We start from the raw sequence: 6432 nt of genomic DNA, 5'->3' as shown, positions 1-6432 counted from the left end.
AACCTATTGACAACATAAGTGAGGACTTACTGTACCTACTTCCTTACAATGAGTCTAAGTATCTACTGTTGAGGCTGAATTTGAGCTTCCTCCTCATAGATTAAAACCTCTTGATTCTAGGGACTTCTGGTCAATATGGAGGAATAGGTAAGCATGGCTTGCCCACTCTCACAACCACAGCAAAAATTACCACTAAAACTACAAAACAACTGTCACCCAGAATCATCAGAAATTTGAGCTGTATGGAAGTCCAACAACCAAGGAATTAAAGAAGTGACATTCATACAGACAGGTATAGGGGCAGAGACTCAGGGACCTGTGGAGAGCCATGGAGGCACAGAGATGTGGAACAGGAGGTCCCACTCTCACGTGTGGTTTATAAAAATCTGGAGGGATACCTCAGGAGTGAGGGATACCAGTGCCACCCAGATCATGAACCCCAGGGTCCCAGCACCAGGCAGATAAGTCCCCATAATTTCTGGATGTAAAACCCAGTGGGGATTGGTGCAGTGGAAGAAACTGCAGGATTCTCAAGACTCTCCACTTAAAGGGCCTGCAACGGACTTAGGATTTATGCAGACTCACTTCCTCGGAGCTCCAGCACCAGGGCAGCAGCTGGAAGGGCAGCAGTGGCATACAGGGAGAAAGTGAATTGTCTGGCATCAGGGCAAGTACTTGAGGACACCTTCCTCCCAGACAAAACTCCAGAGGCCAGGCAGCAGAATTGTCCCCTTTCTGAGCTCTCTCCCACACAAAACCACAAAGAGGTGGCACCATATCTGAGGCTCCATCAACCTGATTCACACAGGTTGCCCCACGCTGGCAATTACCTAACACTCTGTCCCATTTAACTTACCAGTGCGCTTTTCTACAACAGGCTGTACTACTAAGACAGGGAGTCAAAACAGCTCTACCTAATACACAGAAACAAAGACAGTGAGGCTGCCAAAATGAGGAGACAAAGACATATGGCCCAAGTGAAAGAACAGAACAAAACTCCAGAAAAAGAACTAACCAAAATTGAGATAAGCAATCTATCCAACACAGAGTTCAAAACATTGGTTATTAGGATGTTCAAGGAACTCACTAGGTACTTCAACTGCATAAAAAAGACCACGTCAGAATGAAGGTTACACTAAGTGAAACAAAAATTTACAGGGAACCAACAGTGGAATAGATGAAGCTGAGAATGAAATCAATGCTTTGGAACATAAAGGAGAAAAAAACATTCAATCAGAACAGCAAGAAGAAAAAAACAATCCCCCAAAAAAAGGTAGGCTAAGAAGCCTCTGGGACAACTTCCAATGTATGAACATTTTAATTATAGGGATGCTGGAAGGAAAAGAGAAAGAGCAAGAAATTGAAAGGTTATTTGAAAAATAATGAAGGAAAACTTCCCTATTTGGTGAGATAAATAGAAATACAAGTACAGGAAGCACAGAGTCCCAAACAAGATGTACCCAAAGAGGACCACACCAAGACACATCATAATTAAAATGTCAAAGGTTAGAGATAAAGAGGGAATCTTAAAAGCAGCAAGAGAAAAGCAGAGAGTTACCTACAAAGGAATTCCCATAAGACTGTTGGCTGATTTCTCAACAGAAACTTTGCAGGCTAGGAGGGACTGGCAAGAAGTATTCAAAGTGATAAAAACATGGATCTACAACCTAGATTAGTCTACCCAACAAAGCTTTCATTTAGAATGGAAGGGCACATAAAGTGTTCCCCAGACAAGGTAAAGTTAAAGGAGTTCAACATCACCAAGCTCTTATCACATGAGATGTCAAAGGGACTTACTTAAGAAAAATAAGATCAAAACTATGAATATTGAAATGGCAATAAATTCACAACTATCAACAATTCTTAAAAACAAACTAAGCAAGCAAACAAGCAGAACAGGAACAGAATCTTAGACATGGAGATCATTTGGAGGGTTATCTGCTTGGAGGGGAAAAGGGGAGAATGGGGGAAAAGTTGCAGGGATTAAAAAATACAAATTGGTAGGTACAGAATAAACAGAGGATCTTAAGAACAGCATAGGAAATGGAGTAGCCAAAGAACATATATGCATGACCCATGGACATGAACTAAGGGGGGGATTGCCAGAGGGAATAGGGGGATACTGGGTGGAGGAGGGCAAAGGGAAAGATTGGGATGACTGCAATAGCATAATCAATAAAATATATTTTTTAAAAAAACCTCTTGATTCTAATTGATTTTTCCTTTCTTTAGAAACATTAAAACACTTCAAGGATCTATTTTTAAATTCTGGATTATGACATGAGCTCAATGATCACCATTTTCAAAATGATCTATTGTGGCTTAATAACTATTGAGCATAAAGGCCAAGATATTTCATTGGATAAAACTGGAAACAGAAAGGACAGTCATTCTGTCCTCACTGGTGTGGCTCAGTGGATTGAGTGCCGGCCTGTGAAGCAAAAGATCACTGGTTCAATTCCCAGTCAGGGCACATGCCTGAGTAGCGGGCCAGGTCCCCAGTAGGGGGCATGCAAGAAGCAACCACACATTGATGTTTCTCCCCCTCTCTTTCTTTCTCCCTTCCCCTCCCTCCAAAAATAAAAAAAATCTTAAAATAGGACAGTCATCCTGAATGTGGGTGTATATCTACATGGATGATCAATCCATTAAAAAAAGTGACAATATTCTTGAAAATTCTCCCTTTGGTTTTGACTTTTTTTCCAGGATTATTAGGATATATGAATAAAATAACATTTGAAAGAACATAGAAAAGTATAAAGTACTATATAAGTAATAATAATACAAATAGTAGCTAACCATTAGTTGAATCCCTTTCTGTGTTAGGAGCTATGCAAAGCACTTTGCATACATTATCATAATCTGTCAGCAATAATTAAAGGTTGTCTTATTATCTTCATTTCACAAATAATGTCGGGTAACCTGCCCAAGGCCATGTAACTAACAAATAGTACATTTGAAATATGAACCAAGATCTTTCATATCGAAAATCCAGTGCTGCTAACCACTATACTCATTGACTCAGCGTCATTTTCCCTGCATCTGTAACTACATCTATATGTATTATATATTTAGATACACTTCAAATATAGTACATCCTCATTGGAGAAATTAAAACATAAAGGAAATATTTAAAACGGAGTTAAATTTCCATTTTCCATCGTCCAACTGCAATCTCAATTTTATTCATATTTAAAATGGTCAAAATTCTGTAGTTGCCTCAAGAGAAATATTTTCTAACTAAAGATTAAGCACAAATGTTCTGGAAAATATCTGTTTTAATAGCTTCCCCATAAAAAGAGGTGTGCTTTAATTACAATAAATGGAATATTTATTACACTTCTTAAACATAATTCTGTGAAGTACACTTCAATTTTTAAAGCAAATATCTGGACTATTTAGACAGTCCCAACTAAACTTGTTACTTTTATTACAAATGCTTTAAGTAGTTGAGCTGTTGATGTGGGCACAGCGCAAAATGCCTTCCCATTGAGCTATGGTTCCTCCTGTGTTAGCTCTACTATGTGATAAATTAATCAGTAGCCTGCCATTCCATTCAGATTTGCTTCACTCTCCAGCAGGGCAGGTGTACTGATTTAACAAATCTTTGGCAGAAGCAGTTTTTTTATCTGCTAAAAATGCTTTATCATAAATTGTCTTTAATGGACACTGTCTTGATCCTAATTTGGAGGAGTCTCAGTATATCTTCAAGTACCACTTAACTATTTCCATACCTGCTATACTGCTATTGCCCACTAGGACTTACAGGAAATAGCAGAGAATGAATTAGGTGAAACTTTGTCTTTTTTTCCCCCCACTCTTTTGGTCAATTCCTACTCAGCAAGTTCTGAGCTGGCTCACTGATATTTAATTATTCTTCAATACTTTTCTCTTCCAATTAGACGAGAAAGATAGCATGCTGCTGCCATCAACATTTTATAGTAGCCAAAAAAAATTGACTGCAGTAAATAACTATCTCAGCTCACAAATACTGGGATCTGAGCCTTCACTCTTTCCACTCAGCTTTAGTGCCCAACCTCCAAAACGTTGGCTCTAAAACCCAATATGCTCTCATTGAGTCATCCTTTTGCAATACTGTTCAGAGCTTCTGGATGGTACAGTTTCTATTTTTCTTTTTCCAGAGGCATTAGGGCTCTGACTAATTCACGGGGGAGTTGATATTCTGGCTGAGGATCATTGAAACACATATTCACCTGTTTGTGCTATTTGCTATAGCTATATCAGGACTGCTCTATTCCAATGTGAAGAGAGGCAGTCCCAGAATCCTATAATTAAAACCTACCAGCCTGAGTATTAGTATGAGATTTGGAGACAGCCCTATCTTATAGCCACTCCCACCAAGATTTCTACAGATGTTTAAAACAGAATGGATTTCTTCAACAGCACATCCTTGAATAATTTTGGTTTATTCAACATCACTATGTTATAATATTGATAAAATGCCATAAGAACTTAACTATTGCTTTTTTGCAGATGCAGGAGCCTAGTGCAGTAGTGATAGAGGTGTCAGCAGAAACTATGCTGCCGCCAGGGCCCGGGGCTGACCTCTCAGTGCCTACAATGTTTGTAAAGTAAATGGAACCCTCATTTACTGCTTCTGGGAATGTAAACCAGTATAGCCACTATGGAAAATAGTATGAAATTTCCTCAAAAAATTAAATATTAAGTTACCATACAACCCAATAACCCCTCTTTTGAGTATCTACTGGAAAAATTTGAAAAGATTTAGTTGTAAAGATATATATTTCCCTATGTTCATTGTAGCATTGTTCACAGTGGCCAAGACATGGAAACAACCAATCATCTCAATAGATAACTGGATAAAGAAGATGTGGCACATGTAGACAATGGAACACTACTCAGCCATAAGAAAAAATGAAACACTACCATTTGCAACAACATGGATGCATCTTGAGAATATCATGCTAAGCAAAATAAGTCAGATGAAAAAAGTCAAGAACCACATGATTTCACTCATATGTCAGATATGGGATACAAAACAAAAAGCAACAAGTGAACAAACAAGAAAAGCAAACAAGAACTTATAGACACAGACAACACTATGGTGGCTACAAGAGGAGAAGTGGGTGGGATAGTAAAGGGTGATGGGTATCAAATATACAGTGATAGAAGGAGATTTTACTTTGAGTGGTGGGCATACAGTGTAATACATGGATAATGTACCATAGAAATGTACACCTGAAACCTAAATAATTTCATTAACCAATGTCACTGTGATTAATGTAATTAGAAAAAACAAAAAGGAAGAAACAAAAATGATATTGATGAAGCTGAAGAAAGTATAAAGGACATCTAGACTGAAAGTGATGTTGAAGAACCAGCTGAACCAGAGAATGTCCTTGACATTATGTTTGACAATAAAAAAAAGAAATAGAACCATGTCAAGTTCCCAGATGAGGATGAAACTCAAGAAAAAGACAAAGCTTGAGAAGGTGAAAACAGCAAAAAAAGGCAATGAGTATCTCATTCAGTAACCAGAAAAGCCTTGCTTGGGGAAACTCAGTAAGAGGAGTTACTGAATTGAGTGTTCAACATCATGAGGGAAAAGAATTCAGATAAGGTTGATGGAGAGAAAAGAAAATTTGACATGAAACCTACACAGGTTGCCTTAGTAGGAACCATGAAAACTTCTTTTTTCAACTTTACAGATATCTCTAAACTATTACACTGTCAGCCCAAACATCTTATTGCATTTTTATTGGCTGAATTGGGTACAAGTGGTTCTATCGATGGTAACAACCAACTTGTAATCAAATGAAGATTCCAACAGAAACAGATATAAATGTTTTGAGAAGATATATCAAGGAATACATCACCTGCCTCATGTGCCAATCACCCGACATAATCCTGCAAGAGGACATCCGACTCTACTTCTTACAGTGTGAAACTTGTCATTCTTGATGCTCTGTTGCCAGCATCAAAACTGGCTTCCAGGCTGTCACAGGCCTGGAGCACATCTTGGTGCCAAAGCTCACTAACTTGATAGTCACCACTGATTTTGCAAAGTGTGCTGTGGCAATTTGGCTGGACAGGTTTGTCATCAGAGTAGATATATCATTGTATTAAAAATAAAATAGAAAAGATGCCAAGCTCTTTGGCATGTGGCTGGTTAATCTGAAATCCTTGCAAGATGCCAGTGCTCAAGCTGTTGTCATACTCATTGCTTATTTTACCAACTGTCAGATTCACATGATGGGGTAAGGCAGTGCTTTTTAAAAATCATTCACAAACTTCTGTAAAATGAAAGATAAATTAAAGCTGTAATAGTGAAAAAAGAACTTAAATCCCATTTATATCAATTAACTGGTGGTAAAAATTGGCTTCATTAACCATCATTTTGCTTAAATTTGTAGATCCTATTGGCAGCATTAAGTGAGGACTTACTATACA

General features: G+C 38.0%; 1 pseudogene; it reads left to right on the top strand.

The window, feature by feature from the left end:
* The first annotated feature begins 5278 nt into the window (after positions 1 to 5278).
* LOC123805070 lies at positions 5279 to 6108 on the top strand (annotated as a pseudogene).
* Positions 6109 to 6432: the final 324 nt, after the last annotated feature.

Source organism: Phyllostomus hastatus, unplaced genomic scaffold (assembly GCF_019186645.2).
Source record: "Phyllostomus hastatus isolate PE091 unplaced genomic scaffold, TTU_PhHast_1.1 phas_scaffold_28, whole genome shotgun sequence".
Classification (NCBI taxonomy): domain Eukaryota; kingdom Metazoa; phylum Chordata; class Mammalia; order Chiroptera; family Phyllostomidae; genus Phyllostomus; species Phyllostomus hastatus.
Note: the sequence above shows the minus strand (reverse complement) of the source record. Positions and strands in the feature narration are given on the sequence as shown.